This window comes from Coptis chinensis, chromosome 5 (assembly GCF_015680905.1).
Source record: "Coptis chinensis isolate HL-2020 chromosome 5, ASM1568090v1, whole genome shotgun sequence".
NCBI classification, from domain to species: Eukaryota; Viridiplantae; Streptophyta; class Magnoliopsida; order Ranunculales; family Ranunculaceae; genus Coptis; species Coptis chinensis.
In genome coordinates this window covers 13,982,836-13,995,677 of record NC_141460.1, presented here as the reverse complement: position 1 = coordinate 13,995,677, position 12,842 = coordinate 13,982,836, and positions in this window count along the sequence as shown.

Here is a 12,842-nt window from a genome sequence, read left to right as displayed (position 1 = left end):
CATTGAACTAACCTCAAAGAAAAATTAATTATAAATTGGAAACATGATGCAAATGCGTTGAACTAATCTTAAAAAATAATTAACGGGAAATCGGAAACCGGATGCAACTGCACTGAACTAATATCAAAAAATAAACTAGATGCAAATGCATTGAACTAACCTCAAGAAATAATTAACGGGAAATCAAAAACTAGATGTAAATTCATTGAACTAACCTCAAACAATAATTAACGGGAAATCGGAAACTAGATGCAAATGCAACTTTATCAAATAATAAACCAGAAATCGAAAATTGGATGCAAATGCATTAAACTAATCTCACAGAATAATTAATGGAAAATCAGAAACTAGATGCAAATGTATTCAACTGACCTCAAAGAACAAGTAACAGAAAATTGGAAATTGGATGCAAATGTATTGAACTAATCGAAAAGAATAATTAATAAGAAATCAGAAACTGGATACAACTGCATTGAACTGATCTCAAAAAATAAATAATGGGAATTGGAAATTGGATGTAACTGCATTGAACTAACCTCAAAATATAATAACAGAAAATCAAAAACTGGATGCAAATGCATTGAACTGACCTCAAAACATAGTTGGATTATATGTTGTGGGAATGTTTCGATAAGTATAGTTTTGCATTTAAAATAATGTTTATCTTATCTCTTTCCGTATGATTGGGAACGCCTTACTATTCAAGTAGCTTCAATATATATAAACTTCGCCTTATAGGCAATCTCACAAAACTTCAATCAAACTTCTATTATTAAACAACAAAATGAAGTTGAAGGGTTTTATCAAATGTGAGTTCTTTTTTATTAATGGAGAGTGATGTTTTCACATTATAAGAAATTTGGTTGAGTGATCAATATAATAGTTCTGCATATTTATAAATATTTTTTAGAATAATTAATATAACAACACCTGTTCGTAGATAATCTTTGAAGATTCCACATAATGAGTCATGCATAATTTAAAGAATAATTAATGGAAAATCAGGAATTGGATAATTTTCGATGATCCACATAGTAAATCAAGCATAATTTACTTTTTATGTCATGTTTGCAAAGACACTACAAATAGATCAGTAGAAGTTGGTATTACACACCACATTTAATAATTAAAAGGAAATCGGAAACTGGATTCAAATACATAACTGAGTTCAATGAGTAATTAACAGGACATTGGAAACTTTATGCAAATGCAATAAACTAAACTCAAAAAGTAATTAACTAGAAATCGGAAACTGGATGCAATTGCATTAAACTAACGTTAGATAATAACTAATGGGAAATTAGAAATTGGATGCAAATCCTTGAAAAATATTTAACGGGAAATCGGAAACGGTATGCAAATACATCAAACAAACCTCATATATATAATAATTAATGGGAAACCGGAAACTGGATGCAAATGCATTGAACTAAACTCAAAAAATAATTAACAGAAAATCAAAAACCAAATGCAACTGCATTGAACTAACCTCATAGAATAATTAGTGGAAATTTGGAATCTAAATGCAAATGCATTGAAATAATCTCAAAGAATAATTAACGGGAAATCAGAAACCAGATATAATTGCATCGAACTAACCTCAAAGCATAAATAATCAGAAACTAGATGCATATGTATTGAACTAACCTTAAAGAGTTATTAACGGAAAATCGAAAACTTGATCCAAATGCAATGAACTAATCTCAAAGGCTAATTAACAAAATATTAAAAAATGGATGAAACTGCACTGAACTAACCTAAATGAATAATTAACAAGAAATTATAAATTTGATGTAACTGCATTAAACTAACCTCAAAAAATAATTAATGGGAAATCAGAAACTTGATGCAAATGCATTGAACTAACTTCAAAGAACAATTAACATAAAATCGGAAATTGGTTGCAACTGTATTGAACTAAACTCAAAGAATAATTAACGGAAAACCAAAAACTGGATGCAACTGTATTAAACTAAAATCAGAGATTAACTAATGAGAAATCAGAAATTGGATGCAAATGCATTGAAATAACCTAAAAAAATAGTTAATTGGAAATCGGAAGTCGGATGTAACTGCATTGCATTGACCTCAAAGCATAAATGTCCGCTTTTTTAGCCTTCTCACATGAGTAATTACGAGTAATTAAGAACCCAAAATGAAAGTGAGTTTATAAAAACAGACTCTTACATGTATGCAAACTGTATAGAAATTGTAAACTATCGAATTAACCTAGAAAAACAATTAACGGGAAATCAGAAATTAGATGCATATGTATTGAACTAACCTCAAAGAGTAATTAACGGGAGATTGGAACATGGATGCAAATGCAATGAACTAATCTCAAATACTAATTGACAAAACATCGAAAACTGGATGAAACTGTATTGAATTAACATTAATGAATAATTAATGGGAAATCATAAAGTGGATGCAATTGCACTTAACTAACCTCAAATAATAATTAACGGGAAATCGAAAACTTGGTGCAACTGCATTGAACTAACCTCAAAGAATAATTAATGGAAAATCATAAACTTAATGTAAATGCATTAAACTAATAACCCTAAAACATATTTGTATTATATGTAGGGGGAATAAATGTCTCGACAAATATAGTTTTGCATTTTAAGTAGTGTTTATCATAATTCTTTTTTTGTGATTGGGAATGCCTTGCTATTCAAGTAGCTTCAATATTATATTCGCCACATTGGGCATTCTCACAAAACTTCAATCAAACTTCTATTGTTAAACCTAACAATAAAAAGAAGTCGATGAGTTTTATCAAGATTTGATGTTTCCTTTTTATAGAGAGTGGTGCAAGAAATTTAAATGAGTAATTAATATAATTTTCAAATCTCATAGCTATGCATAGTTGCTAATATTTTTTAGAATAATTTAATATAACGGCACCCGTTCGTAGGACACGTTCATATAATAAATCTTTTCAAGTGGGAGTAGTGTATTCTTTGAGGATATGAAAACAATCAATATGTTTTAGTTATTTGTACACATTAGTACGTAAGCTGAGCGGTGATGATTTACCGCTAAATCACCATAAATCTAATAAAACTATTATACAAGCTAGATCGAGTTTAAGATAATTCCATTTGAAAATTATGGATTAATATCCTAAACCACAAAGTGAAGAGGCTATCTCAATTTGATCTCTTAGTTTCCAAGTACTTATGCACCATAATCGTTGCTAAATTAACGTAGTTCGGTTTATTTTCAATAAAAATATATTCTGATTCGAAAATTTACCGCTAAATCACCATAAATATAATAAAAATATTATACAAACTAGATTGAGTTTAAGATAATTCTATTTGAAAATTACAGATTAATATCCTAAACCACAAAGTGAATAGGCTATCTCAATTTGATCCCTTAGTTTCCAAGTACTTATGCACCATAATCGCTGCTCATTAACGTATTTGGTTTATTTTTAATAAAAATATATTCTGATTTGAAAATTTGTGTGAGACCTTTTGTAAAGCCTTTTCAACACACAAAATATTTAATAGATCTCGGGCGTATGCCCAGGTCCAAAATCTAGTCTAAATCTATTATTGCACAGTGGGCGAAAATGCTTATATGGGTTTTCAGGAGGCCACGTCAGCACAATTTTTAAGTAAGGACACAAAGTTAATTAAAAAGCAGTACAATATTTTGATTTATTACAAATTGATCCTTGCTCTAAATTTCATTGGATGTAGGATGTTCTCGAGATTGTTTAGATGTTCTCGAGATGCATATATTAAGAACAAACCAATTACACGTCAACTCTTTAAACCAATTCGCAATATAACTATGAATCATACAAACAGAAAATTTGATTTTAAAAAAAAAAATTGAAGACTCCAAACCACGAATCCTATAAAAACAAAAAAACCCAAGACTCTTCATTCACCAAAACTCTCTTTTCTCCAAATATATCACCTCCTCTCCTCAAAATTAATCATCTTCAATCTGCATCTTCTTCCTTGAAGATACTCATCTTTTTTCCTTTTTTAATTTAAACACATTGACAACTTATAATCAAGTTTTTTTTTTATTGATTTTTCACATATAGATGATCGTGTCCTTCTCAGAGATTTTTCATCACATCCTTCTCAGACCATTCACCGTCCTTTTCATTCAAAGAGGTTTCTGATTAAGGATTAAGCACTGTAAAACTTTGATCATTTTATGATTTAGTTAAAATGACTATTTGGGTTTTTTTTTTTAGTTATGTATTTGATCTGGGCTTTGTTTTATTTTCTTTACATGTTTAAGTTACTAGCTAAATTCTTTGATGATATGCAATCGACATATCGGTTGTAAAGAAGTTGCTGAGAGTTACATACGGGGAGAAGAATAAGTTGAGGTGGATTTTTTTTTTCTATATATTTGAATTTTCTTATATACTATTTGAGTTGTTTTATGTCTAACATTTTGATGTTTTGAGAGAGAATTGGGATATGGGTATTTGACTATTGATGTTAGTGTTATCTATCTTATACTATCATATGGTTGTATGATTAATTGCAGTTTTACATTTACATTGACAGAGAAGCTGATATTATTCCCATTGTTATATAAAGCTTATTGGTTTTTGTTTTGTTTTATGACATGATTAACCAACTCAACAACTCCAATGACCTTCGTTGGATGAAGTATTTTATGCAACTCAGTGTCATTGCAACTAAAGTATAAATGCCAATATGCCACACACAAATATAATATAATACAATTGAGTGTTAAATCACCTCGATCTTTGTTCCCATTTAGTCTTCTCTTCCTAGCGTAAGATGTGGCCGCCTTTATGAGAGTTGTAGAATTAGTTCTTTGAGAAAAGTCCACCCTCTTCTATGAGTGTTGAGTCAGGTAAATTCTAGTAGTAGCTTAATATTCCATTAGCCGATTTAGTTCCTGTGGGTAGACCCCAATTGTTAAGAACAATATCGTCTCTAACATCATAGTTATTACTTTTAGAGACTCTAAACATAATTAATTAACTCTTGGTCATTTGGGAGTTGGATTCGTGTATTATTATTTTGTTGGCACCTTAGTTATACATGTATGCTACATAATATAATATATATATATATATATATATATATATATATATATATATATATATATATATATATATATATATATATATATATGCATGCATCATTTGCAAGATCGGGAATGATACGTGTACTAAAGAGCATGAACATTATATGCTTGATGAGGTATTGGGATAGGTGATAACGAACTCACACAAACCTCACTGGAGAGAAAGTTAGAGGAATTAAGGTATTGAGAAACTTGAAATGATATGATGGAGAAATAAAATACAGTTAGTATCGTTGCTAATACTGATAAGACTATCTTAAAACCTATTGCAGGTGCCCATATGACCAGAGCTTGTAACCTGCATGTGTCTTGGTACGTATTCTCTGTGTCCTTGAATCTCTATGCATGTGTATTAAATCTTTTTACAAAGGTGTAATAACATTATATGAAAGCTTTGCAATATTTCCTTGACGCCGAATCTTATACAACATTCTATCACCTTTTGATACTATTCCTTTATGTCCATATTACGAGATTGAGTAAAATCTAAAATTTATATATCTTGATTCTCATTTCTGACCTTTTTATTATTTTTATTTTTTTAGCACTGGATCTGTAGCTATCAAACTCTATTTAAGAATGTTTGCATATGTGTGTTTGGTCTCTCTTCAATATATTCTTTGGTTGAATTTCAAGCAGGTGCTTACTACCTGCCTCCTTCTATTTTTTTTTTTGAGTTGTGCTTTTTGCAACTTATGCTTATACGATGAACAAAAACCTATATAAAGTGTTACTGCTCGATTATTTGGTCACAAAGCACTTTTATGCACTGTAGACAAGGTTGTTGACATTTATAAACGTGTGGTTCAGTCAATGACCTACTGTGTTGAACTGTGGATTGATTACTGTAGCTTTGCCATGTTGTTATTTTAAGATCCTAGAATAATGTTAGAAGGTAACTATGTGCTAGAGGCATATGAAATTTATTTTACCTCTATAGGAAATCAGATTCCTTAAAATTAGTCAAGGAAAATGGCATTTGGTTATGAACTATGCAATCTGTAAAAACTAATAAGTATCCTTACAAATATTTATATAATAATTAGATATACCCAAGTACCCAACATAGGTAATCAGGTATGCATAGTCAATCAAATCCGTTGGGTTTCATTGTTTATTTGGCATAAGCACTACAAGTGCTTTTGCATGCCAAGTTTAGAATAGGAGTTGTACAGTCAAACTTATCCATTATTATTGCTGAAAAAAGTTAGTAGTATTTTCGTTTGACACGTGAAGTCTTTGCAGTTTTGTTATTTCTATTAAGGTATTTTCAGCTTTCTACTATTTAAAAAAAAATGCATTTACTGTAGATAATATCATGTTGCAATTCCTATTTACCATTATCTGTTCCCGATTATAGATTCAACTCCATCGAGGAATTTATTGATTGTGGGTAGTAAAGCAATATAGCATCGTACAAAAATTGATGATTCCTTTTTAACTTTTTCGGACAGGTTATTTGAAAGAGGAATATCATTTGTCGAAAAGGACTATCGGTGCTATCTTTTATGAGGGAAATATATTGAATTTGAGTATCCTAAGAAAAAATGGAGTTTCGTAGCTCATGTTTACATCCTGACTCTGAAACATCTAACGAAAAAGCTATATAGCTATTGTGATAGGTATGTCTCTAATTGATAAGCACCCAAAACTGTATTATAAAAACCTGTAGAGACATAACATTTCGGTCAATTTTGTGCTTAATAATCATGAAATAATCGCATCTTCGTGCTTTTTGCAGGTTGGAGCAACTAATGTAAAAATTATAATAAAGCCCGACATTTAAGCACCGCGGAATAGGGAGTATACACATGCCTTCCGATCAAGCCCATGTGAAGCCCAACAAATTCGGACTAAAGCCCAAAGACTCAAATAGTACAGTAATCCAATCAAAATGGGATTACATGCGCGTGAAGCATCAAACTTCCGAAGCTCATATCTCTTGAACCAGGACTCCGAATGCGACGAGTGAGCTGCTCCGACGATCAGTGCGATGAACTCTACAAATAGGCGGGAAGTTGTAAAAATGCCAAAAGACCGGACTGCCATCGGACCTTTGACGCGTGGACCCACTAGGCGGGCCCATAAGATTTGATGAGTCATCATGCAAGTCAAGACAAAGGTGCAAATAATTGGTGCAATTTTGACACCTTGCATGAAGTTAATGAGTTAGTTGGATTTAGGTGATGATTATCTAAAAAAATGAAAGGTGTCAAATGGGAGTTAGTTGTGGATAAGTGAGAAATAAATGAGAGGAGAGTGTTTCACGGGGGAGAGGAGAAAAAGGCTCTCTTATGTAAAGGGGGGCTGATTTTGGGAGTTGGGAACTTTTACTTCCTTGACTTTTACTTTTCATTTACATCCATGTCTTTAATTTTGTTTTTTTAGTTCTTAGTTTTTAGAGAAAAGCTTGTAACTTGTTAATGGGGGAACTCTCTCTAGTTTTTAATAAACTCTTCTTCATTTAGGTAAACAGGTTGTAGTTTTCTTGTTTCATTCTCTTTCTTTTTCATTTCACATATCTTCTTGTAGTTTAATTCAATCCTAGGATCATGAGCTAAAACTCTCCCCGAGGGAGGGTTAATGATGCTCATGTGAGGATCATGCTACAAATTTAGGATTCCAAAATCACTACTTAAAAGACTTAGGTTCTATTTTTCATCTGTCCCAAAATGAGAGATTGACAATTATCGATCAATTGTTGTAAAGTAGAACTAGGAGTTGGAATGATATTTCAGAGATGAAATATCATTTCAATTCTACATGCTAGCATGATATGTTTAGAGATAGGTATATTATGTTAGGGATTTGAGATGGTAGTGACCTGTTTCTAAAAGACTTGTAGCTAGGCCTTGCATGAGTAGGATTAATCCTTCCCTATCTCTCTCTCTCTTTCATTTAACTATAAACAAACTTACAAATTTTAGATAACTTGTGTAAAAAAATCTATCTATAAAATCCTTCTCACTTAGTTCTCCAAAGTGTAGATTCCAGTTGTGATCATTTAAATTCTTGTCTTAGAAGTTGGAACGAAATCCCTACTCGAACTAGATTGACATTCTCAAAGAAAAAAAAAACAGTGAGTAAGGAATTATTGAGTTTTAGCACGTAGTAAGTCAACTTCTAAAAACACTGAAAAGTGCAAAGATCAAATGGCGCCGCTGCCATTCTAAAGACCCAAGGACCTGTGCTTGCAAACTGGAATTGCTCCAAGGGGAAACCCCCCACGCTCATCCTTTCATATATTTCTTTTTCTTATGTTTTCTTCGTTTTTTTAAATTTCCCGCATTTTTGCTACTGATAAACATTCCGGTTTTGGTTGAACTGACAGGTTCCAAATGCTAGGACCTGGAAACTAGGCTACAACAATCACTAAGCTTACTGTGAAACATTTGGTCTTTTGTGCACGTTTCTTTTATTTGGTGGACTTGCGGGAAGCTTGCAGGTTCCAAATTTTAAATATTTTTGCATGCTTCACATGTATGTAGTTATTGTGTTATAGTTAATGGACTATATTTTGCGTATTAGGTTAGTAATATGCATGAATCATGTGAATACGCCTGTGAGTATATATATGCGGTTAACTGGTCATGAATTACATATTAATGTATATATACATAAAAATAGAACTGTTCTGCATGGTTATCTATATATATATATCTAAGTCACATGTTTAGCATATATATTACTGAGTGAGTGATTATTTGCATGTTAACATCTATAACTTAGGAGTTATACATAGTAATTAGGATGTGTTTTGGTATTTTGGCCATAACTTTGGCTACGGTTCTCTGAATAACGCGTGTGAGCTCAATTCGGAAAGATCTCGACGGCGCGCACGCTGTCTCCACCGAGCTTTCCCCTCCAAAATCAACTGTTTTCCCCTCCAAAATCATCATTTTAGAAAATGGTGTTGTTTAATAAGTCGATTTTGTCATGAAAGAGGAGAACATTCCAACGAGGGTTAAAATCTGAGTTGGGTAAGTTGTTTCTAAACCCTAAGGGGTGAAGCTGCTCTCTATATGACATTTGCAATCTCAATGAATATTGACGAAATCGAATTATTATGCAATACAAAAGTCGTATTTTAGTCTAGGTAAAATACGTTGCCTGTTTAGTTTACGTTTTCACATTTTAGTATATATATGCGTCATTATAATATTTTCACATGCTACCATATCTAAATACGTATGAGTAATTCAAATTTGCACAGAATCTGTAGATATCGACTCACATAATATCGATTTACAAATTAGCGTACATATCATTATTCTTGATGTATATTTGCACATGCGTATGGAAATATTTATCGATGATACAACCTTGCCTATTAGGTATAGCTATCATTATGAGTAGAGTATCTTCACATGCTACTGCATCTAGTATAGTATGAGTAGATTGTATTTGTATGTTTGTATTTTCACCCTTGCATAAAAAAAAAAAAAAAAAAAAAAAAAAAACGACCTTGCATAAATTTTAATTCCATAACTCTTAATCATATTCCAACGGTGTCTAGGAAACTTGACAGATTGAGGTTACTTAATTATAACCGCTTGCTTGCGGAAAAGCCTCCCTCATATCTCTCTTGTGACTGGTGTTGGTTTATGTACACGTATTCCTAGTTTCAACGCTTTACGTTAGCAAAGAACTTAGGCCTACGTTGTTCAACTCTAATGATTGAACATAATTATAAAATTCAAGTAATAATAAGTTCTTACGTCAATTAGATCTAAGTTTATGCTTGCATGAGATTAAGGCGGTTCTACTAAAGAATTTGAATATACTTATCGTAGGAGAAAATACGATAAGCGCGTTAAGTTCTCACCTCCACAAAGTTCTTCATCTATTAATCAACAAGATTCCTTGTCACATTTTTCCGTCATTCATTATGGGTGACGAAAAATCCGGTGAAGCCCCTTTTCGGACTTCTATATACGACCTCTACGGGGAAGGACCTTCTTCTCGCATCAAACTTGAGGACATTGTCGGTAATTTTGAATTCCGTAAAAGCGTTTTTAGTTTGTTACCTATGTATCATGGTTTGGATCATGAAAAACCGTACAATCATCTTCGTAGGCTACAACAAGTAGCCACAACATTTCACCATCCGGCCGTCTCTAAGGAACAACTCTTGCCGGGTTTGTTTCCATTCACTTTAGCGGATAAAGCGTCAATTTGGCTAGCGGGACAACAGCCACAATCCATAGACACATGGAATAAACTTGTTCAAGCTTTCATGCTTCAATTTTACACTCAGAAGAAAACAACTGAAATGCTTCAGAAAATTCAATTCTTTCGTCAAAATCCTCATGAATCCTTTACGGAAGCATGGGTCGCTTCTTGATCTTCTTTTAGAATGTCCTCATCACCAACTAGACAAAGTTGTCCTTGTTCGTTCATTCTTTAATGGACTTTTTCGATCATCAAAAGAAACTCTTGATATAATGAACGGCGGTTGCTTCATGGACAAAGGAGCTACTGAAGCATATACTTTTCTTGACAAACAAGCGAAAAAAGGTACACATTGGGGTAACACTGATTCTTCTAGGTCATCTAAGGATAATGTTACAAAAGCTACGTCTATTTTTTAGGTAAAACCCGATCCCGAGTTGAAAAAACTGATAGAAACCCTCACTAAAAAAGTAGATGCTCTTGTAGTTCAAGTAAACGATCAACTTCCACAACAGGCCATGAACGTTAACACTTCCCCATGTGTTCTATGTCTTAGTCGGACCATCTTGATGCTTATTGTCCCTTGTTACATGCTACCCTAACCAAACACGGAGGAGGCATGTGCATTCAACATTCCTAATGCACCATGGAGACAACATCCTAATTTCGCTTGGCCGAATAACCAACAAATGGCTCCTCCGGGTTTAGCAAAATCCACTGTTCGACCAATCAACAATTTTATTCCATACCGCCAAGGAAATAATCAGCAATACCAACAAAGTCAAAATCAATTTCAAAGTAATTCAAATGCTAACTATCAAAAAAACAACCGCAGCCTTGTTCGGCTAATCCAAATTCTGGCTATAATCAACAACTTCTCAAAGAATAATCGTGAACTAGTAAGCTGTTGCACAACCTATGCCTCCACTCTGCGATGGGACAAGTGAGATGTTCTTCGCTTACATGAACCAACAATCACAAATCCTAGCGTCTATCCAACAATCAATTCAACAATTAGCCAAGACAAGAGCGAGGAAAGGCGTGTTTTCTCGCCAAGCGGTTCGAACCCTAAGCCCGACAAAACACGCCTTTGAACTCACTAATATACCGGTACAAGTACTCCAACCCAAGGTGAGGTGAATGCAATCACTACTCTTCGATCTGGGAAAACCGTTGATAATCAAATCCGGTATGCGGATGATAAAACAAAGCGATACCGGAGGTTCAAAGGAATCTGTTTGGATAATGAACCTCAAATGGACACACCAAGTTCAGCGTCACAATCTAAAAATTGGGAAGCGAGCAGGTGGACCCTTATGCCAAATTCAGCCTAAGGCACCATTTCCTGCCCGTTTGGCAAAGAATAAACCGGATGAAAACTTTGATGAAATTAGGAAACTTTTAAAAATTTGACAATAAACTTACCTTTTTCGATGCCCTAAAGCAATTACCAAAACATGCAAAATTTTTGAAAAACATGTGCACCACAAAAGAAGAACAAATGTGCCTCAGCGGGCTTTCCTTCTTGAGCGGTTTCCTTCCATCATTGAATACAATGGTATAGTAAAATACAAGGACCCGGTAGACCAAGCGGTTCCATGCACATTAGGTGATAAGTATCGGCTCGACATTACTAGACCTAGGAGCTAGTGTGAACTTACTTCCTTATTACTTATTCAAACAACTAGGTCTACATGAGGCTTAAACCTACCACGATGACTTTACAATTAGCCGATCGATCCATTAAGCATCAGAAGGCATTGTGGAAAATGTCCTTGTAAAAGTCCAAGATTTTTTTTTATCCTGTAGATTTTGTCATTTTGGATCTGAAGTTGCTGTGACTCCATTCCTATCATATTAGGCGTCCATTCCTCATGGCTGCTAATGCGTTCATAAAGCTGTAGGGATGGGTCCATGACCATGTCGCCGGAAATCTTTAAATCGAGGTTAATGTGTTCAAGTTGATGAAACAAATTCGAGAGAATGATATTGATGGTGAGATTAACATGATTGACACCCTCGTATGCAAGAATATTTAACAAACTCTTTTCACGAAGATGAAGTACACCAATTCCATTCTTTTTGGCGGTTTGAATTTGATGTTGATGATTATTCAAAGGAGGTACATGAGTTTTAGAATCAATACCACCAATTGACTCTACTACCATCCTATCAAGCGACTTGGGCGAACATAAATCTGTTTTCTCTGTGGAAGGCGACTTTCCTCAAGAATCTTTAATACCCACTCCTCCCTTTACGACTTAAAGCCTATTCCCCGGACTTAAAATACGTACAATTAGATCCGGATGGTAGTCACCCAATTATCATATCATCACAATTGACTGGCGTCGGGAATCACGGTTAATTAAGGTCATTCAAGAATACCGTTACGCTATTGGATGGTCTCGATGACATTAAAGGCATTGACCCTCTTGTGTGCACTCATCGCATACATCTTGAAGACAATGCCAAGACATCACGTGAAACATAGCGTCGTCTAAATCCAACCATGAAGGATGTGGTGCGGGAAGAAATTTTAAGGTTACTTGATGCGGTATTATTTACCC